This window comes from Hyla sarda, chromosome 1 (assembly GCF_029499605.1).
Source record: "Hyla sarda isolate aHylSar1 chromosome 1, aHylSar1.hap1, whole genome shotgun sequence".
Classification (NCBI taxonomy): Eukaryota; Metazoa; Chordata; class Amphibia; order Anura; family Hylidae; genus Hyla; species Hyla sarda.
The window spans coordinates 274,850,964-274,872,518 of NC_079189.1; the positions used below are offsets into that span (position 1 = coordinate 274,850,964).

At 50.7% G+C, this 21,555-nt stretch overlaps 22 pseudogenes; all 22 read left to right on the forward strand.

Annotated features, from left to right (window-relative positions):
- Positions 1-491: 491 nt before the first annotated feature.
- LOC130336584 (5S ribosomal RNA) lies at positions 492-611 on the forward strand (annotated as a pseudogene).
- Positions 612-1,489: 878 nt separating this feature from the next.
- Positions 1,490-1,609, forward strand: LOC130352673 (5S ribosomal RNA; annotated as a pseudogene).
- A 284-nt stretch (positions 1,610-1,893) lies between these two features.
- On the forward strand, positions 1,894-2,013 carry LOC130328704 (5S ribosomal RNA; annotated as a pseudogene).
- A 1,480-nt stretch (positions 2,014-3,493) lies between these two features.
- Positions 3,494-3,613, forward strand: LOC130324220 (5S ribosomal RNA; annotated as a pseudogene).
- A 486-nt stretch (positions 3,614-4,099) lies between these two features.
- On the forward strand, positions 4,100-4,219 carry LOC130352757 (5S ribosomal RNA; annotated as a pseudogene).
- Positions 4,220-6,499: 2,280 nt separating this feature from the next.
- LOC130346106 (5S ribosomal RNA) lies at positions 6,500-6,619 on the forward strand (annotated as a pseudogene).
- A 1,288-nt stretch (positions 6,620-7,907) lies between these two features.
- LOC130352522 (5S ribosomal RNA) lies at positions 7,908-8,027 on the forward strand (annotated as a pseudogene).
- An 82-nt stretch (positions 8,028-8,109) lies between these two features.
- Positions 8,110-8,229, forward strand: LOC130335522 (5S ribosomal RNA; annotated as a pseudogene).
- An 880-nt stretch (positions 8,230-9,109) lies between these two features.
- Positions 9,110-9,229, forward strand: LOC130352480 (5S ribosomal RNA; annotated as a pseudogene).
- Positions 9,230-9,906: 677 nt separating this feature from the next.
- LOC130352758 (5S ribosomal RNA) lies at positions 9,907-10,026 on the forward strand (annotated as a pseudogene).
- A 284-nt stretch (positions 10,027-10,310) lies between these two features.
- LOC130347144 (5S ribosomal RNA) lies at positions 10,311-10,430 on the forward strand (annotated as a pseudogene).
- Positions 10,431-10,916: 486 nt separating this feature from the next.
- Positions 10,917-11,036, forward strand: LOC130316518 (5S ribosomal RNA; annotated as a pseudogene).
- Positions 11,037-11,320: 284 nt separating this feature from the next.
- On the forward strand, positions 11,321-11,440 carry LOC130347441 (5S ribosomal RNA; annotated as a pseudogene).
- A 1,480-nt stretch (positions 11,441-12,920) lies between these two features.
- Positions 12,921-13,040, forward strand: LOC130324231 (5S ribosomal RNA; annotated as a pseudogene).
- Positions 13,041-13,324: 284 nt separating this feature from the next.
- On the forward strand, positions 13,325-13,444 carry LOC130352311 (5S ribosomal RNA; annotated as a pseudogene).
- Positions 13,445-15,326: 1,882 nt separating this feature from the next.
- Positions 15,327-15,446, forward strand: LOC130351946 (5S ribosomal RNA; annotated as a pseudogene).
- Positions 15,447-15,926: 480 nt separating this feature from the next.
- On the forward strand, positions 15,927-16,046 carry LOC130353114 (5S ribosomal RNA; annotated as a pseudogene).
- Positions 16,047-16,532: 486 nt separating this feature from the next.
- LOC130352351 (5S ribosomal RNA) lies at positions 16,533-16,652 on the forward strand (annotated as a pseudogene).
- A 681-nt stretch (positions 16,653-17,333) lies between these two features.
- On the forward strand, positions 17,334-17,453 carry LOC130352523 (5S ribosomal RNA; annotated as a pseudogene).
- A 1,285-nt stretch (positions 17,454-18,738) lies between these two features.
- On the forward strand, positions 18,739-18,858 carry LOC130346576 (5S ribosomal RNA; annotated as a pseudogene).
- Positions 18,859-19,535: 677 nt separating this feature from the next.
- Positions 19,536-19,655, forward strand: LOC130352759 (5S ribosomal RNA; annotated as a pseudogene).
- Positions 19,656-19,939: 284 nt separating this feature from the next.
- Positions 19,940-20,059, forward strand: LOC130324241 (5S ribosomal RNA; annotated as a pseudogene).
- Positions 20,060-21,555: the final 1,496 nt, after the last annotated feature.

The following is a 21,555-nucleotide window of genomic DNA, read 5'->3' on the forward strand; positions in this document are numbered from 1 at the left end:
GCTGCCTTCTGCTCCGATTCCGAAAATAATTTATTGATGCTTAAATCCACAGTATACAAGGTGTGAAGCTGTCGATGGCCATCCTAAGCTGATCGCGCCTTCTCTCATCAGATTGCAGACTGCTACCCAGCTTAGGGCCCGGTAAGTACTGGCATGGGAGACTGGCTGGGAATCCCAGGTGCCGTTGACATTTTCCTCTATTGCTGCCTTCCGCTCCGATTCCGAAAATAATTTATTGATGCTTAAATCCACAGTATACAAGGTGTGAAGCTGTCGACGGCCATCCTAAGCTTAACGCGCCTGCTCTCGTCAGATCGCAGACTGGTACAGATCTTAGGGCCCGGTAAGTACCGGCATGGGACACTGGCTGGGAATCCCGGCTGCCGTTGACATTTTGCTCTGTTGCCGCCTTCCGTTCCGATTCCGAAAAGGATTTATTGATGCTTAAATGCACAGTATAAAGGGCGAGAAGCTGTCAACGGCGAGAAGCTGTCAACGGCCATCCTAAGCTGAACGCGCCTGCTCTCGTCAGATTGCAGACTGTTACCCAGCTTAGGGCCCGGTAAGTACCAGCATGGGAGACTGGCTGGGAATCCCAGGTGTCGTTGACATTTTGCTCTGTTGCCGCCTTCCGCTCCGATTCCGAAAAGGATTTATTAATGCTTAAATCCACAGTATACAGGGTGTGAAGATGTCTACGGCCATCCTAAGCTGAATGCGCCTGTTCTCGTCAGATCGCAGACTGCTACCCAGCTTCGGGCCTGGTAAGTACCATCATGGGAGACTGGCTGGGAATCCCAGGTGTTGTTGACATTTTGCTCTTTAGCCGCCTTCCGCTCCGATTCCGAAAAGGATTTATTGATGCTTAAATCCACAGTATACAGGGTGTTAAGCCGTCTACGGCTATCCTAAGCTGAATGTGTCTGTACTTGTCAGATCGCAGACTGCTGCCCGGCAAGTACAGGCATGGGAGACTGGCTGGCAATCCAAGGTGCTATTGACATTTTGCTCTGTTGCCGCATTCCTCTCCGATTCCGAAAAGGATTTATTGATGCTTAAATGCACAGTATAAAAAGCATGAAGCTGTCAATGGCCATCCTAAGCTGAACACGCCTGCTCTCATCAGATCGCAGACTGGTACAGATCTTAGGGCCCGGTAGGTACCGGCATGGGACACTGGCTGGGAATCCCGGCTGCCGTTGACATTTTGCTCTGTTGCCGCCTTCCGTTCCGATTCCGAAAAGGATTTATTGATGCTTAAATGCACAGTATACAAAGTGTGAAGCTGTCAACGGCCATCCTAAGCTGAACGCGCCTGCTCTCGTCAGATCGCAGACTGCTACCCTGCTTAGGGCCTGGTAAGTACCAGCATGGGACATTGGCTGGGAATCACGGGTGCAGTTGACATTTTAATCTGTTGCCGCCTTCCGCTCCGATTCGGAAAAGGATTTATTGATGCTTAAATGCACAGTATAAAAAGCATGAAGCTGTCAATGGCCATCCTAAGCTGAACGCGCCTGCTCTCATCAGATTGCAGACTGCTACCCAGCTTAGGGCCCGGTAAGTACTGGCATGGGAGACTGGCTGGGAATCCCGGTTGCCGTTGACATTTTGCTCTATTGCTGCCTTCCGTTCCGATTCCGAAAAGAATTTATTGATGCTTAAATCCACAGTATACAAGGTGTGAAGCTGTCGACGGCCATCCTAAGCTTAACGCGCCTGCTCTCGTCAGATCGCAGACTGGTACAGATCTTAGGGCCCGGTAAGTACCGGCATGGGACACTGGCTGGGAATCCCGGCTGCCGTTGACATTTTGCTCTGTTGCCGCCTTCTGTTCCGATTCCGAAAAGGATTTATTGATGCTTAAAGGCAAAGTATACAAAGTGTGAAACTGTCAACTGCCATCCTAAGCTGAACGCCCCTGCTCTCGTCAGATCGCAGACTGCTACCCAGCTTAGGGCCTGGTGAGTACCAGCATGGGAGACTGGCTGGGAATCCCAGGTGCAGTTGACATTTTAATGTGTTGCCGCCTTCCGCTCCGATTCGGAAATGGATTTATTGATGCTTAAATGCACAGTATAAAGGGCGTGAAGCTGTTAACGGCCATCCTAAGCTGAACGCAATTGCTCTCGTCAGATCGCAGACTGCTACCCAGCTTAGGGCCCGGTAAGTACCAGCATGGGAGACTGGCTGGGAATCTCAGGTGTTGTTGACATTTTGCTCTGTAGCTCTGTAGACATTTTGCTCCGATTCCGAGAAGGATTTATTGATGCTTAAATCCACAATATACAGGGCGTGAAGCCGTCTACGGCTATCCTAAGCTGAATGCGCCTGTTCTTGTCAGATCGCAGACTGCTGCCCGGCAAGTACGGGCATGGGAGACTGGCTGGCAATCCAAGGTGCTATTGACATTTTGATCTGTTGCCGCCTTCCTCTCCGATTAAAAAAACTTTTTTATTGATGCTTAAATCCACAGTATAAAAGGCGTGAAGATGTCAATGGCCATCCTAAGCTGAACGCGCCTGCTCTCGTCAGATCGCAGACTGCTACCCAGCTTAGGGCCCGGTAAGTACCGGCATGGGAGACTGGCTGGGAATCCCGGGTGTTTTTGACATTTTGCTCTGTAGCCGCCTTCCGCTCCGATTCCGAAAAGGATTTATTGATGCTTAAATCCACAGTATACAGGGTGTGAAGCCGTCTACGGCTATCCTAAGCTGAATGTGCCTGTTCTTGTCAGATCGCAGACTGATGCCCGGCAAGTACGGGCATGGGAGACTGGCTGGCAATCCAAGGTGCTATTGACATTTTGCTCTGTTGCCGCCTTCCTCTCCGATTCTGAAAAGGATTAATTGATGCTTAAATGCACAGTATAAAAAGCATGAAGCTGTCAATGGCCATCCTAAGCTGAACGCGCCTGCTCTCGTCAGATCACAGACTGCTACCCAGCTTAGGGCCCGGAAAGTACTGGCATGGGAGACTGGCTGGGAATCCCGGATGCCATTGACATTTTGCTCTATTGCTGCCTTCCGCTCCGATTCCGAAAAGAATTTATTGATGCTTAAATCCACAGTATACAAGGTGTGAAGCTGTCGACGGCCATCCTAAGCTTAACGCGCCTGCTCTTGTCAGATCGCAGACTGGTACAGATCTTAGGGCCCGGTAAGTACCGGCATGGGACACTGGCTGGGAATTCCGACTGCCGTTGACATTTTGCTCTGTTGCCTCCTTCCGTTTCCGATTCCGAAAAGGATTTATTGATGCTTAAATGCACAGTATACAAAGTGTGAAGCTGTCAACAGCCATCCTAAGCTGAACGCGCCTGCTCTCGTCAGATCGCAGACTGATACCCAGCTTAGGGCCTGGTAAGTACCAGAATGGGAGACTGGCTGGGAATCCCGGGTGCAGTTGACATTTTAATCTGTTGCCGCCTTCCGCTCCGATTCGGAAAAGGATTTATTGATGCTTAAATCCACAGTATTCAGGGTGTGAAGCTGTCAACGGCCATCCTAAGCTGAACGCGCCTGCTCTCGTCAGATCGCAGACTGCTACCCAGCTTAGGGCCCGGTAAGTACCAGCGTGGGAGACTGGCTGGGAATCCCAGGTGTTGTTGACATTTTGCTCTGTAGCCGCCTTCCGCTTCGATTCCGAAAAGGATTTATTGATGCTTAAATCCACAGTATACAGGGTGTGAAGCCGTCTACGGCTATCCTAAGCTTAACGCGCCTGCTCTTGTCAGATCGCAGACTGGTACAGATCTTAGGGCCCGGTAAGTACCGGCATGGGAAACTGGCTGGGAATCCCGGCTGCCGTTGACATTTTGCTCTGTTGCCGCCTTCCGTTCCGATTCCGAAAAGGATTTATTGATGCTTAAATGCACAGTATAAAGGGCGAGAAGCTGTCAACGGCCATCCTAAGCTGAACGCGCCTGCTCTCGTCAGATCGCAGACTGCTACCCAGCCTAGGGCCCATTAAGTACCGGCATGGGAGACTGGCTGGGAATCCCGGGTGCAGTTGACATTTTGCTCTGTTGCCGCCTTCCGTTCCGATTCCGAAAAGGATTTATTGATGCTTTAATACACAGTATAATAATAATGAAGCTGTCAATGGCCATCCTAAGCTTAACGCGCCTGCTCTCGTCAGATCGCAGACTGCTACCCAGCTTAGGGCCCGGTAAGTACTGGCATGGGAGACTGGCTGGGAATCCCGGGTGCCGTAGACATTTTGCTCTATTGCTGCCTTCAGCTCCGATTCCGAAAATAATTTATTGATGCTTAAATCCACAGTATACAAGGTGTGAAGCTGTCGACGGCCATCCTAAGCTTAACGCGCCTGCTCTCGTCAGATCGCAGACTGGTACAGATCTTAGGGCCCGGTAAGTACCGGCATGGGAGACTGGCTGGGAATCCCAGTTGTCGTTGACATTTTGCTCTGTTGCCGCCTTCCGCTCCGATTCCGAAAAGGATTTATTGATGCTTAAATCCACAGTATACAGGGTGTGAAGATGTCTACGGCCATCCTAAGCTGAATGCGCCTGTTCTCGTCAGATCGCAGACTGCTACCCAGCTTCGGGCCTGGTAAGTACCAGCATGGGAGACTGGCTTGGAATCCCGGGTGCAGTTGACATTTTGCTCTGCTTTTGCTCCGATTCCGAAAATTATTTATTGATGCTTAAATCCACAGTATACAAAGTGTGAAGCTGTCAACGGCCATCCTAAGCTGAACGCGCCTGCTCTCGTCAGATCGCAGACTACTACCCAGCTTAGGGCCTGGTAAGTACCAGCATGGGAGACTGGCTGGGAATCCCGGGTGCAGTTGACATTTTAATCTGTTGCCGCCTTCCGCTCCGATTCGGAAAAGGATTTATTGATACTTAAATCCACAATATACAGGGTGTGAAGCTGTCAACGGCCATCCTAAGCCTGAACGTGCCTGCTCTCCTCAGATCGCAGACTGCTGCCCAGCAGTTACCGGCATGGGAGACTGGCTGGCAATCCAAGGTGCCATTGACATTTTGCTCTGTTGCCGCCTTCCTCTCCGATTAATAAAAATATTTATTGATGCTTAAATCCACAATATACAAGGCGTGAAGATGTCAACGGCCATCCTAAGCTGAACGCGCCTGCTCTCGTCAGATCGCAGACTGCTACCCAGGTTAGGGCCCAGTAAGTAGCGGCATGGGAGACTGGCTGGGAATCCCGGGTGCAGTTGACATTTTGCTCTGTTGCCGCCTTCCGTTCCGATTCCGAAAAGGATTTATTGATGCTTAAATGCACAGTATAAAAAGCATGACGCTGTCAATGGCCATCCTAAACTGAACGCGCCTGCTCTCGTCAGATCGCAGACTGCTACCCAGCTTAGGGCCTGGTAAGTACTAGCATGGGAGACTGGCTGGGAATCCCAGGTGCAGTTGACATTTTGCTCTGTTGCCGCCTTCCGTTCCGATTCCGAAAAGAATTTATTGATGCTTAAATCCACAGTATACAAGATGTGAAGCTATCGACGGCCATCCTAAGCTTAACGCGCCTGTTCTCGTCAGATCGCAGACTGGTACAGATCTTAGGGCCCGGTAAGTACCGGCATGGGACACTGGCTGGGAATCCCGGCTGCCGTTGACATTTTGCTCTGTTGCCGCCTTCCGTTCCGATTCCGAAAAGGATTTATTGATGCTTAAAGGCACAGTATACAAAGTGTGAAGCTGTCAACGGCCATCCTAAGCTGAACGTGCCTGCTCTCGTCAGATCGCAGACTGCTACCCAGCTTAGGGCCTGGTGAGTACCAGCATGGGAGACTGGCTGGGAATCCCGGGTGCAGTTGACATTTTAATCTGTTAGCGCCTTCCGCTCTGATTCGGAAAAGGATTTATTGATGCTTAAATGCACAGTATAAAGGGCGTGAAGCTGTTAACGGCCATCCTAAGCTGAACACACCTGCTCTTGTCAGATCGCAGACTGCTACCCAGCTTAGGGCCCGGTAAGTACCAGCATGGGAGACTGGCTGGGAATCTCAGGTGTTGTTGACATTTTGCTCTGTAGCTCTGTAGACATTTTGCTCCGATTCCGAGAAGGATTTATTGATGCTTAAATCCACAATATACAGGGCGTGAAGCCGTCTACGGCTATCCTAAGCTGAATGCGCCTGTTCTTGTCAGATCGCAGACTGCTGCCCGGCAAGTACGGGCATGGGAGACTGGCTGGCAATCCAAGGTGCTATTGACATTTTGATCTGTTGCCGCCTTCCTCTCCGATTAAAATTTTTTTTTATTGATGCTTAAATCCACAGTATACAAGGCGTGAAGATGTCAATGGCCATCCTAAGCTGAACGCGCCTGCTCTCGTCAGATCGCAGACTGCTACCCAGCTTAGGGCCCGGTAAGTACCGGCATGGGAGACTGGCTGGGAATCCAGGGTGTAGTTGACATTTTGCTCTGTTGCCGCCTTCCGTTCCGATTCCGAAAAGGATTTAATGATGCTTAAATGTACAGTATAAAAAGCATGAAGCTGTCAATGGCCATCCTAAGCTGAACGCGCCTGCTCTCGTCAGATCGCAGACTGTTACCCAGCTTAGGGCCCGGTAAGTACTGGCATGGGAGACTGGCTGGGAATCCTGGATGCCATTGACATTTTGCTCTATTGCTGCCTTCCGCTCCGATTCCGAAAATAATTTATTGATGCTTAAATCCACAGTATACAAGGTGTGAAGCTGTCGACGGCCATCCTAAGCTGAACGCGCCTTCTCTCGTCAGATTGCAGACTGCTACCCAGCTTAGGGCCCGGTAAGTACTGGCATGGGAGACTGGCTGGGAATCCCGGGTGCCGTTGACATTTTGCTCTATTGCTGCCTTCCGCTCCGATTCCGAAAATAATTTATTGATGCTTAAATCCACAGTATACAAGGTGTGAAGCTGTCGACGGCCATCCTAAGCTTAACGCGCCTGCTCTCGTCAGATCGCAGACTGGTACAGATGTTAGGGCCCGGTAAGTACCGGCATGGGACACTGGCTGGGAATCCCGGCTGCCGTTGACATTTTGCTCTGTTGCCACCTTCCGTTCCGATTCCGAAAAGGATTTATTGATGCTTAAATGCACAGTATAAAGGGCGAGAAGCTGTCAACGGCCATCCTAAGCTGAACGCGCCTGCTCTCGTCAGATTGCAGACTGCTGCCCAGCTTAGGGCCCGGTAAGTACCAGCATGGGAGACTGGCTGGGAATCCCAGGTGTCGTTGACATTTTGCTCTGTTGCCGCCTTCCGCTCCGATTCCGAAAAGGATTTATTGATAATTAAATCCACAGTATACAGGGTGTGAAGATGTCTACGGCCATCCTAAGCTGAATGCGCCTGTTCTCGTCAGATCGCAGACTGCTACCCAGCTTCGGGCCTGGTAAGTACCAGCATGGAAGACTGACTGGGAATCCCGGGTGCAGTTGACATTTTGCTCTGTTTCTGCTCCGATTCCGAAATTTTTTTTATTGATGCTTAAATCCACAGTATACAAAGCATGAAGCTGTCAATGGCCATCCTAAGCTGAACACGCCTGCTCTGATCAGATCGCAGACTGCTACCCAGCTTAGCGCCCGGTAAGTACTGGCATGGGAGACTGGCTGGGAATCCCGGTTGCCGTTGACATTTTGCTCTATTGCTGCCTTCCGCTCCGATTCCGAAAAGAATTTATTGATGCTTAAATCCACAGTATACAAGGTGTGAAGCTGTCGACGGCCATCCTAAGCTTAACGCGCCTGCTCTCGTCAGATCGCAGACTGGTACAGATCTTAGGGCCCGGTAAGTACCGGCATGGGACACTGGCTGGGAATCCCGGCTGCCGTTGACATTTTGCTCTGTTGCCGCCTTCCGTTCCGATTCCGAAAAGGATTTATTGATGCTTAAATGCACAGTATACAAAGTGTGAAGCTGTCAACGGCCATCCTAAGCTGAATGCGCCTGCTCTCATCAGATCGCAGACTGATACCCAGCTTAGGGCCTGGTAAGTACCAGCATGGGAGACTGGCTGGGAATCCCGGGTGCAGTTGACATTTTATTCTGTTGCCGCCTTCCGCTCCGATTCGGAAAAGGATTTATTGATGCTTAAATGCACAGTATAAAGTGCGTGAAGCTGTCAGCGGCCATCCTAAGCTGAACGCGCCTGCTCTCGTCAGATCGCAGACTGCTACCCAGCTTAGGGCCCGGTAAGTACCAGCATGGGAGACTGGCTGGGAATCCCAGGTGTTGTTGACATTTTGCTCTGTAGCCGCCTTCCGCTCCGATTCCGAAAAGGATTTATTGATGCTTAAATCCACAGTATCCACAGTATACAGGGTGTGAAGCCATCTACGGCTATCCTAAGCTGAATGTGCCTGTTCTTGTCAGATCGCAGACTGCTGCCCGGCAAGTACGGGCATGGGAGACTGGCTGGCAATCCAAGGTGCTATTGACATTTTGCTCTGTTGCCGCCTTCCTCTCCGATTCCGAAAAGGATTTATTGATGCTTAAATGCACAGTATAAAAAGCATGAAGCTGTCAATGGCCGTCCTAAGCTGAACGCGCCTGCTCTCGTCACATCGCAGACTGCTACCCAGCTTAGGGCCCGGTAAGTACTGGCATGGGAGACTGGCTGGGAATCCCGGGTGCCGTTGACATTTTGCTCTATTGCTGCCTTCCGCTCCGATTCCGAAAATAATTTATTGATGCTTAAATGCACAGTATAAAGGGCAAGAAGCTGTCAACGGCCATCCTAAGCTGAACGTGCCTGCTCTCGTCAGATCGCAGACTGCTACCCAGCTTAGGGTCCGGTAAATACCAGCATGGGAGACTGGCTGGGAATCCCAGGTGCAGTTGACATTTGGCTCTGTTGCCGCCTTACGCTCCGATTCCGAAAAGGATTTATTGATGCTTAAATCCACAGTATACAGGGTGTAAAGATGTCTACGGCCATCCTAAGCTGAATGCGCCTGTTCTCGTCAGATCGCAGACTGCTACCCAGCTTCGGGCCTGGTAAGTACCAGCATGGGAGACTGGCTGGGAATCCTGGGTGCAGTTGACATTTTGCTCTGTTTCTGCTCCGATTCTGAAAATTATTTATTGATGCTTAAATCCACAGTATACAAAGTGTGAAGCTGTCAACGGCCATCCTAAGCTGAACGCGCCTGCTCTCGTCAGATCGCAGACTGCTACCCAGCTTAGGGCCTGGTAAGTACCAGCTTGGGAGACTGGCTGGGAATCCCAGGTGCAGTTGACATTTTAATCTGTTGCCGCCTTCCGCTTCGATTCGGAAAAGGATTTATTGATGCTTAAATTCACAATACATAGGGTGTGAAGCTGTCAACGGCCATCCTAAGCCTGAACATGCCTGCTCTCCTCAGATCGCAGACTGCTGCCCAGCAGTTACCGGCATGGGAGACTGGCTGGCAATCCAAGGTGCCATTGACATTTTGCTTTGTTGCCACCTTCCTCTCCGATTAATAAAAATATTTATTGATGCTTAAATCCACAATATACAAGGCGTGAAGATGTCAACGGCCATCCTAAGCTGAACGCGCCTGCTCTCGTCAGATCGCAGACTGCTACCCAGCTTAGGGCCCAGTAAGTACCGGCATGGGAGACTGGCTGGGAATCCCGGGTGCAGTTGACATTATGCTCTGTTGCCGCCTTCTGTTCCGATTCCGAAAAGGATTTATTGATGCTTAAATGCACAGTATAAAAAGCATGAAGCTGTCAATGGCCGTCCTAAGCTGAACGCGCCTGCTCTCGTCAGAGCGCAGACTGCTACCCAGCCTAGGGCCCATTAAGTACCGGCATGGGAGACTGGCTGGGAATCCCGGGTGCAGTTGACATTTTGCTCTGTTGCCGCCTTCCGTTCCGATTCCGAAAAGGATTTATTGATGCTTAAATGCACAGTATAATAATAACGAAGCTGTCAATGGCCATCCTAAGCTTAACGCGCCTGCTCTCGTCAGATCGCAGACTGCTACCCAGCTTAGGGCCCGGTAAGTACTGGCATGGGAGACTGGCTGGGAATCCCGGGTGCCGTAGACATTTTGCTCTATTGCTGCCTTCCGCTCCGATTCCGAAAATAATTTATTGATGCTTAAATCCACAGTATACAAGGTGTGAAGCTGTCGACGGCCATCCTAAGCTTAACGCGCCTGCTCTCGTCAGATCGCAGACTGGTACAGATCTTAGGGCCCGGTAAGTACCGGCATGGGACAGTGGCTGGGAATCCCGGCTGCCGTTGACATTTTGCTCTGTTGCCGCCTTCCGTTCCGATTCCGAAAAGGATTTATTGATGCCTAAATGCACAGTATAAAGGGCGAGAAGCTGTCAACGGCCATCCTAAGCTGAACGCGCCTGCTCTCGTCAGATCGCAGACTGCTACCCAGCTTAGGGCCCGGTAAGTACCAGCATGGGAGCCTGGCTGGGAATCCCAGGTGTCGTTGACATTTTGCTCTGTTGCCGCCTTCCGCTCCGATTCCGAAAAGGATTTATTGATACTTAAATCCACAGTATACAGGGTGTGAAGATGTCTACGGCCATCCTAAGCTGAATGCGCCTGTTCTCGTCAGATCGCAGACTGCTACCCAGCTTAGGGCCTGGTAAGTACCAGCATGGGAGACTGGCTGGGAATCCCGGGTGCAGTTGACATTTTAATCTGTTGCCGCCTTCCGCTCCGATTCGGAAATGGATTTATTGATGCTTAAATGCACAGTATAAAGGGCGTGAAGCTGTCAACGGCCATCCTAAGCTGAACGCGCCTGCTCTCGTCAGATCGCAGACTGCTACCCTGCTTAGGGCCTGGTAAGTACCAGCATGGGACATTGGCTGGGAATCCCGGGTGCAGTTGACATTTTAATCTGTTGCCGCCTTCCGCTCCGATTCGGAAAAGGATTTATTGATGCTTAAATGCACAGTATAAAAAGCATGAAGCTGTCAATGGCCATCCTAAGCTGAACGCGCCTGCTCTCATCAGATCGCAGACTGCTACCCAGCTTAGGGCCCGGTAAGTACTGGCATGGGAGACTGGCTGGGAATCCCGGTTGCCGTTGACATTTTGCTCTATTGCTGCCTTCCGCTCCGATTCCGAAAAGAATTTATTGATGCTTAAAGCCACAGTATACAAGGTGTGAAGCTGTCGACGGCCATCCTAAGCTTAACGCGCCTGCTCTCGTCAGATCGCAGACTGGTACAGATCTTAGGGCCCGGTAAGTACCGGCATGGGACACTGGCTGGGAATCCCGGCTGCCGTTGACATTTTGCTCTGTTGCCGCCTTCTGTTCCGATTCCGAAAAGGATTTATTGATGCTTAAAGGCACAGTATACAAAGTGTGAAACTGTCAACTGCCATCCTAAGCTGAACGCCCCTGCTCTCGTCAGATCGCAGACTGCTACCCAGCTTAGGGCCTGGTGAGTACCAGCATGGGAGACTGGCTGGGAATCCCGGGTGCAGTTGACATTTTAATGTGTTGCCGCCTTCCGCTCCGATTCGGAAATGGATTTATTGATGCTTAAATGCACAGTATAAAGGGCGTGAAGCTGTTAACGGCCATCCTAAGCTGAACGCAATTGCTCTCGTCAGATCGCAGACTGCTACCCAGCTTAGGGCCCGGTAAGTACCAGCATGGGAGACTGGCTGGGAATCTCAGGTGTTGTTGACATTTTGCTCTGTAGCTCTGTAGACATTTTGCTCCGATTCCGAGAAGGATTTATTGATGCTTAAATCCACAATATACAGGGCGTGAAGCCGTCTACGGCTATCCTAAGCTGAATGCGCCTGTTCTTGTCAGATCGCAGACTGCTGCCCGGCAAGTACGGGCATGGGAGACTGGCTGGCAATCCAAGGTGCTATTGACATTTTGATCTGTTGCCGCCTTCCTCTCCGATTAAAAAAACTTTTTTATTGATGCTTAAATCCACAGTATACAAGGCATGAAGATGTCAATGGCCATCCTAAGCTGAACGCGCCTGCTCTCGTCAGATCGCAGACTGCTACCCAGCTTAGGGCCCGGTAAGTACTGGCATGGGAGACTGGCTGGGAATCCCGGGTGTTTTTGACATTTTGCTCTGTAGCCGCCTTCCGCTCCGATTCCGAAAAGGATTTATTGATGCTTAAATCCACAGTATACAGGGTGTGAAGCCGTCTACGGCTATCCTAAGCTGAATGTGCCTGTTCTTGTCAGATCGCAGACTGCTGCCCGGCAAGTACGGGCATGGGAGACTGGCTGGCAATCCAAGGTGCTATTGACATTTTGCTCTGTTGTCGCCTTCCTCTCCGATTCTGAAAAGGATTAATTGATGCTTAAATGCACAGTATAAAAAGCATGAAGCTGTCAATGGCCATCCTAAGCTGAACGCGCCTGCTCTCGTCAGATCACAGACTGCTACCCAGCTTAGGGCCCGGAAAGTACTGGCATGGGAGACTGGCTGGGAATCCCGGATGCCATTGACATTTTGCTCTATTGCTGCCTTCCGCTCCGATTCCGAAAATAATTTATTGATGCTTAAATCCACAGTATACAAGGTGTGAAGCTGTCGACGGCCATCCTAAGCTTAACGCGCCTGCTCTTGTCAGATCGCAGACTGGTACAGATCTTAGGGCCGGGTAAGTACCGGCATGGGACACTGGCTGGGAATCCCGACTGCCGTTGACATTTTGCTCTGTTGCCTCCTTCCGTTTCCGATTCCGAAAAGGATTTATTGATGCTTAAATGCACAGTATACAAAGTGTGAAGCTGTCAACAGCCATCCTAAGCTGAACGCGCCTGCTCTCGTCAGATCGCAGACTGATACCCAGCTTAGGGCCTGGTAAGTACCAGCATGGGAGACTGGCTGGGAATCCCGGGTGCAGTTGACATTTTAATCTGTTGCCGCCTTCCGCTCCGATTCGGAAAAGGATTTATTGATGCTTAAATCCACAGTATTCAGGGTGTGAAGCTGTCAACGGCCATCCTAAGCTGAACGCGCCTGCTCTCGTCAGATCGCAGACTGCTACCCAGCTTAGGGCCCGGTAAGTACCAGCGTGGGAGACTGGCTGGGAATCCCAGGTGTTGTTGACATTTTGCTCTGTAGCCGCCTTCCGCTTCGATTCCGAAAAGGATTTATTGATGCTTAAATCCACAGTATACAGGGTGTGAAGCCGTCTACGGCCATCCTAAGCTTAACGCGCCTGCTCTTGTCAGATCGCAGACTGGTACAGATCTTAGGGCCCGGTAAGTACCGGCATGGGACAGTGGCTGGGAATCCCGGCTGCCGTTGACATTTTGCTCTGTTGCCGCCTTCCGTTCTGATTCCGAAAAGGATTTATTGATGCTTTAATACACAGTATAATAATAATGAAGCTGTCAATGGCCATCCTAAGCTTAACGCGCCTGCTCTCGTCAGATCGCAGACTGCTACCCAGCTTAGGGCCCGGTAAGTACTAGCATGGGAGACTGGCTGGGAATCCCGGGTGCCGTAGACATTTTGCTCTATTGCTGCCTTCAGCTCCGATTCCGAAAAGAATTTATTGATGCTTAAATCCACAGTATACAAGGTGTGAAGCTGTCGACGGCCATCCTAAGCTTAACGCGCCTGCTCTCGTCAGATCGCAGACTGGTACAGATCTTAGGGCCCGGTAAGTACCGGCATGGGACAGTGGCTGGGAATCCCGGCTGCCGTTGACATTTTGCTCTGTTGCCGCCTTCCGTTCCGATTCCGAAAAGGATTTATTGATGCCTAAATGCACAGTATAAAGGGCGAGAAGCTGTCAACGGCCATCCTAAGCTGAACGCGCCTGCTCTCGTCAGATCGCAGACTGCTACCCAGCTTAGGGCCCGGTAAGTACCAGCATGGGAGACTGGCTGGGAATCCCAGTTGTCGTTGACATTTTGCTCTGTTGCCGCCTTCCGCTCCGATTCCGAAAAGGATTTATTGATGCTTAAATCCACAGTATACAGGGTGTGAAGATGTCTACGGCCATCTTAAGCTGAATGCGCCTGTTCTCGTCAGATTGCAGACTGCTACCCAGCTTCGGGCCTGGTAAGTACCAGCATGGGAGACTGGCTGGGAATCCCGGGTGCAGTTGACATTTTGCTCTGCTTCTGCTCCGATTCCGAAAATTATTTATTGATGCTTAAATCCACAGTATACAAAGTGTGAAGCTGTCAACGGCCATCCTAAGCTGAACGCGCCTGCTCTCGTCAGATCGCAGACTACTACCCAGCTTAGGGCCTGGTAAGTACCAGCATGGGAGACTGGCTGGGAATCCCGGGTGCAGTTGACATTTTAATCTGTTGCCGCCTTCCGCTCCGATTCGGAAAAGGATTTATTGATGCTTAAATCCACAATATACAGGGTGTGAAGCTGTCAACGGCCATCCTAAGCCTGAACGTGCCTGCTCTCCTCAGATCGCAGACTGCTGCCCAGCAGTTACCGGCATGGGAGACTGGCTGGCAATCCAAGGTGCCATTGACATTTTGCTCTGTTGCCGCCTTCCTCTCCGATTAATAAAAATATTTATTGATGCTTAAATCCACAATATACAAGGCGTGAAGATGTCAACGGCCATCCTAAGCTGAACGCGCCTGCTCTCGTCAGATCGCAGACTGCTACCCAGCTTAGGGCCCAGTAAGTAGCGGCATGGGAGACTGGCTGGGAATCCCGGGTGCAGTAGACATTTTGCTCTGTTGCCGCCTTCCGTTCCGATTCCGAAAAGGATTTATTGATGCTTAAATGCACAGTATAAAAAGCATGACGCTGTCAATGGCCATCCTAAACTGAACGCGCCTGCTCTCGTCAGATCGCAGACTGCTACCCAGCTTAGGGCCTGGTAAGTACTGGCATGGGAGACTGGCTGGGAATCCCAGGTGCAGTTGACATTCTGCTCTGTTGCCGCCTTCCGTTCCGATTCCGAAAATAATTTATTGATGCTTAAATCCACAGTATACAAGATGTGAAGCTATTGACGGCCATCCTAAGCTTAACGCGCCTGTTCTCGTCAGATCGCAGACTGGTACAGATCTTAGGGCCCGGTAAGTACCGGCACGGGACACTGGCTGGGAATCCCGGCTGCCGTTGACATTTTGCTCTGTTGCCGCCTTCCGTTCCGATTCCGAAAAGGATTTATTGATGCTTAAAGGCACAGTATACAAAGTGTGAAGCTGTCAACGGCCATCCTAAGCTGAACGTGCCTGCTCTCGTCAGATCGCAGACTGCTACCCAGCTTAGGGCCTGGTGAGTACCAGCATGGGAGACTGGCTGGGAATCCTGGGTGCAGTTGACATTTTAATCTGTTGCCGCCTTCCGCTCCGATTCGGAAAAGGATTTATTGATGCTTAAATTCACAGTATAAAGGGCGTGAAGCTGTTAACGGCCATCCTAAGCTGAACACACCTGCTCTCGTCAGATCGCAGACTGCTACCCAGCTTAGGGCCCGGTAAGTACCAGCATGGGAGACTGGCTGGGAATCTCAGGTGTTGTTGACATTTTGCTCTGTAGCTCTGTAGACATTTTGCTCCGATTCCGAGAAGGATTTATTGATGCCTAAATCCACAATATACAGGGCGTGAAGCCGTCTACGGCTATCCTAAGCTGAATGCGCCTGTTCTTGTCAGATCGCAGACTGCTGCCCGGCAAGTACGGGCATGGGAGACTGGCTGGCAATCCAAGGTGCTATTGACATTTTGATCTGTTGCCACCTTCCTCTCCGATTAAATTTTTTTTTTATTGATGCTTAAATCCACAGTATACAAGGCGTGAAGATGTCAATGGCCATCCTAAGCTGAACGCGCCTGCTCTCGTCAGATCGCAGACTGCTACCCAGCTTAGGGCCCGGTAAGTACCGGCATGGGAGACTGGCTGGGAATCCAGGGTGCAGTTGACATTTTGCTCTGTTGCCGCCTTCCGTTCCGATTCCGAAAAGGATTTATTGATGCTTAAATGTACAGTATAAAAAGCATGAAGCTGTCAATGGCCATCCTAAGCTGAACGCGCCTGCTCTCGTCAGATCGCAGACTGTTACCCAGCTTAGGGCCCGGTAAGTACTGGCATGGGAGACTGGCTGGGAATCCTGGTTGCCATTGACATTTTGCTCTATTGCTGCCTTCCGCTCCGATTCCGAAAATAATTTATTGATGCTTAAATCCACAGTATACAAGGTGTGAAGCTGTCGACGGCCATCCTAAGCTGAACGCGCCTTCTCTCGTCAGATTGCAGACTGCTACCCAGCTTAGGGCCCGGTAAGTACTGGCATGGGACACTGGTTGGGAATCCCGGGTGCCGTTGACATTTTGCTCTATTGCTGCCTTCCGCTCCGATTCCGAAAATAATTTATTGATGCTTAAATCCACAGTATACAAGGTGTGAAGCTGTCGACGGCCATCCTAAGCTTAACGCGCCTGCTCTCGTCAGATCGCAGACTGGTACAGATCTTAGGGCCCGGTAAGTACCTGCATGGGACACTGGCTGGGAATCCCGGCTGCCGTTGACATTTTGCTCTGTTGCCACCTTCCGTTCCGATTCCGAAAAGGATTTATTGATGCTTAAATGCACAGTATAAAGGGCGAGAAACTGTCAACGGCCATCCTAAGCTGAACGCGCCTGCTCTCGTCAGATTGCAGACTGCTACCCAGCTTAGGGCCCGGTAAGTACCAGCATGGGAGACTGGCTGGGAATCCCAGGTGTCGTTGACATTTTGCTCTGTTGCCGCCTTCCGCTCCGATTCCGAAAAGGATTTATTGATAATTAAATCCACAGTATACAGGGTGTGAAGATGTCTACGGCCATCCTAAGCTGAATGCGCCTGTTCTCGTCAGATCGCAGACTGCTACCCAGCTTCGGGCCTGGTAAGTACCAGCATGGAAGACTGACTGGGAATCCCGGGTGCAGTTGACATTTTGCTCTGTTTCTGCTCCGATTCCGAATTTTTTTTATTGATGCTTAAATCCACAGTATACAAAGCATGAAGCTGTCAATGGCCATCCTAAGCTGAACGCGCCTGCTCTCATCAGATCGCAGACTGCTATCCAGCTTAGCGCCCGGTAAGTACTGGCATGGGAGACTGGCTGGGAATCCCGGTTGCCGTTGACATTTTGCTCTATTGCTGCCTTCCGCTCCGATTCCGAAAAGAATTTATTGATGCTTAAATCCACAGTATACAAAGTGTGAAGCTGTCGACGGCCATCCTAAGCTTAACGCGCCTGCTCTCGTCAGATCGCAGACTGGTACAGATCTTAGGGCCCGGTAAGTACCGGCATGGGACACTGGCTGGGAATCCCGGCTGCCGTTGACATTTTGCTCTGTTGCCGCCTTCCGTTCCGATTCCGAAAAGGATTTATTGATGCTTAAATGCACAGTATACAAAGTGTGAAGCTGTCAACGGCCATCCTAAGCTGAATGCGCCTGCTCTCATCAGATCGCAGACTGATACCCAGCTTAGGGCCTGGTAAGTACCAGCATGGGAGACTGGCTGGGAATCCCGGGTGCAGTTGACATTTTATTCTGTTGCCGCCTTCCGCTCCGATTCGGAAAAGGATTTATTGATGCTTAAATGCACAGTATAAAGTGCGTGAAGCTGTCAGCGGCCATCCTTAGCTGAACGCGCCTGCTCTCGTCAGATCGCAGACTGCTACCCAGCTTAGGGCCCGGTAAGTTCCAGCATGGGAGACTGGCTGGGAATCCCAGGTGTTGTTGACATTTTGCTCTGTAGCCACCTTTCGCTCCGATTCCGAAAAGGATTTATTGATGCTTAAATCCACAGTATCCACAGCATACAGGGTGTGAAGCCGTCTACGGCTATCCTAAGCTGAATGTGCCTGTTCTTGTCAGATCGCAGACTGCTGCCCGGCAAGTACGGGCATGGGAGACTGGCTGGCAAACCAAGGTGCTATTGACATTTTGCTCTGTTGCCGCCTTCCTCTCCGATTCCGAAAAGGATTTATTGATGCTTAAATGCACAGTATAAAAAGCATGAAGCTGTCAATGGCCGTCCTAAGCTGAACGCGCCTGCTCTCGTCAGATCGCAGACTGCTACCCAGATTAGGGCCCGGTAAGTACTGGCATGGGAGACTGGCTGGGAATCCCGGGTGCCGTTTACATTTTGCTCTATTGCTGCCTTCCGCTCCGATTCCGAAAATAATTTATTGATGCTTAAATCCACAGTATACAAGGTGTGAAGCTGTCGACGGCCATCCTAAGCTTAACGCGCCTGCTCTTGTCAGATCGCAGACTGGTACAGATCTTAGGGCCCGGTAAGTACCGGCATGGGACACTGGCTGGGAATCCCGGCTGCCATTGACATTTTGCTCTGTTGCCGCCTTCAGTTTCCGATTCCGAAAAGGATTTATTGATGCTTAAATGCACAGTATAAAGGGCAAGAAGCTGTCAACGGCCATCCTAAGCTGAACGTGCCTGCTCTCGTCAGATCGCAGACTGCTACCCAGCTTAGGGCCCAGTAAGTACCAGCATGGGAGACTGGCTGGGACTCCCAGGTGTCGTTGACATTTTGCTCTGTTGCCGCCTTACGCTCCGATTCCGAAAAGGATTTATTGATGCTTAAATCCACAGTATACAGGGTGTGAAGATGTCTACGGCCATCCTAAGCTGAATGCGCCTGTTCTCGTCAGATCGCAGACTGCTACCCAGCTTCGGGCCTGGTAAGTACCAGCATGGGAGACTGGCTGGGAATCCCGGGTGCAGTTGACATTTTGCTCTGTTTCTGCTCCGATTCCGAAAATTATTTATTGATGCTTAAATCCACAGTATACAAAGTGTGAAGCTGTCAACGGCCATCCTAAGCTGAACGCGCCTGCTCTCGTCAGATCGCAGACTGCTACCCAGCTTAGGGCCTGGTAAGTACCAGCATGGGAGACTGGCTGGGAATCCCAGGTGCAGTTGACGTTTTAATCTGTTGCCGCCTTCCGCTTCGATTCGGAAAAGGATTTATTGATGCTTAAATCCACAATACACAGGGTGTGAAGCTGTCAACGGCCATCCTAAGCCTGAACATGCCTGCTCTCCTCAGATCGCAGACTGCTGCCCAGCAGTTACCGGCATGGGAGACTGGCTGGCAAGCCAAGGTGCCATTGACATTTTGCTTTGTTGCCACCTTCCTCTCCGATTAATAAAAATATTTATTGATGCTTAAATCCACAATATACAAGGCATGAAGATGTCAACGGCCATCCTAAGCTGAACGCGCCTGCTCTCGTCAGATCGCAGACTGCTACCCAGCTTAGGGCCCAGTAAGTACCGGCATGGGAGACTGGCTGGGAATCCCGGGTGCAGTTGACATTATGCTCTGTTGACGCCTTCCGTTCCGATTCCGAAAAGGATTTATTGATGCTTAAATGCACAGTATAAAAAGCATGAAGCTGTCAATGGCCATCCTAAGCTGAACGCGCCTGCTCTCGTCAGAGCGCAGACTGCTACCCAGCCTAGGGCCCATTAAGTACCGGCATGGGAGACTGGCTGGGAATCCCGGGTGCAGTTGACATTTTGCTCTGTTGCCGCCTTCCGTTCCGATTCCGAAAAGGATTTATTGATGCTTAAATGCACAGTATAATTATAACGAAGCTGTCAATGGCCATCCTAAGCTTAACGCGCCTGCTCTCGTCAGATCGCAGACTGCTACCCAGCTTAGGGCCCGGTAAGTACTGGCATGGGAGACTGGCTGGGAATCCCGGGTGCCGTAGACATTTTGCTCTATTGCTGCCTTCCGCTCCGATTCCGAAAATAATTTATTGATGCTTAAATCCACAGTATACAAGGTGTGAAGCTGTCGACGGCCATCCTAAGCTTAACGCGCCTGCTCTCGTCAGATCGCAGACTGGTACAGATCTTAGGGCCCGGTAAGTACCGGCATGGGACAGTGGCTGGGAATCCCGGCTGCCGTTGACATTTTGCTCTGTTGCCGCCTTCCGTTCCGATTCCGAAAATGATTTATTGATGCCTAAAAGCACAGTATAAAGGGCGAGAAGCTGTCAACGGCCATCCTAAGCTGAACGCGCCTGCTCTCGTCAGATCGCAGACTGCTACCCAGCTTAGGGCCCGGTAAGTACCAGCGTGGGAGACTGGCTGGGAATCCCAGGTGTTGTTGACATTTTGCTCTGTAGCCGCCTTCCGCTTCGATTCCGAAAAGGATTTATTGATGCTTAAATCCACAGTATACAGGGTGTGAAGCCGTCTACGGCTATCCTAAGCTTAACGCGCCTGCTCTTGTCAGATCGCAGACTGGTACAGATCTTAGGGCCCGGTAAGTACCGGCATGGGAAACTGGCTGGGAATCCCGGCTGCCGTTGACATTTTGCTCTGTTGCCGCCTTCCGTTCCGATTCCGAAAAGGATTTATTGATGCTTAAATGCACAGTATAAAGGGCGAGAAGCTGTCAACGGCCATCCTAAGCTGAACGCGCCTGCTCTCGTCAGATCGCAGACTGCTACCCAGCCTAGGGCCCATTAAGTACCGGCATGGGAGACTGGCTGGGAATCCCGGGTGCAGTTGACATTTTGCTCTGTTGCCGCCTTCCGTTCCGATTCCGAAAAGGATTTATTGATGCTTTAATACACAGTATAATAATAATGAAGCTGTCAATGGCCATCCTAAGCTTAACGCGCCTGCTCTCGTCAGATCGCAGACTGCTACCCAGCTTAGGGCCCGGTAAGTACTGGCATGGGAGACTGGCTGGGAATCCCGGGTGCAGTTGACATTTTGCTCTGTTGCCGCCTTCCGTTCCGATTCCGAAAAGGATTTATTGATGCTTAAATGCACAGTATAAAAAGCATGACGCTGTCAATGGCCATCCTAAACTGAACGCGCCTGCTCTCGTCAGATCGCAGACTGCTACCCAGCTTAGGGCCTGGTAAGTACTGGCATGGGAGACTGGCTGGGAATCCCAGGTGCAGTTGACATTTTGCTCTGTTGCCGCCTTCCGTTCCGATTCCGAAAAGAATTTATTGATGCTTAAATCCACAGTATACAAGATGTGAAGCTATCGACGGCCATCCTAAGCTTAACGCGCCTGTTCTCGTCAGATCGCAGACTGGTACAGATCTTAAGGCCCGGTAAGTACCCGCATGGGACACTGGCTGGGAATCCCGGCTGCCGTTGACATTTTGCTCTGTTGCCGCCTTCCGTTCCGATTCCGAAAAGGATTTATTGATGCTTAAAGGCACAGTATACAAAGTGTGAAGCTGTCAGCAGCCATCCTAAGCTGAACGTGCCTGCTCTCGTCAGATCGCAGACTGCTACCCAGCTTAGGGCCTGGTGAGTACCAGCATGGGAGACTGGCTGGGAATCCTGGGTGCAGTTGACATTTTAATCTGTTGCCGCCTTCCGCTCCGATTCGGAAAAGGATTTATTGATGCTTAAATGCACAGTATAAAGGGCGTGAAGCTGTTAACGGCCATCCTAAGCTGAACACACCTGCTCTCGTCAGCTCGCAGACTGCTACCCAGCTTAGGGCCCGGTAAGTACCAGCATGGGAGACTGGCTGGGAATCTCAGGTGTTGTTGACATTTTGCTCTGTAGCTCTGTAGACATTTTGCTCCGATTCCGAGAAGGATTTATTGATGCCTAAATCCACAATATACAGGGCGT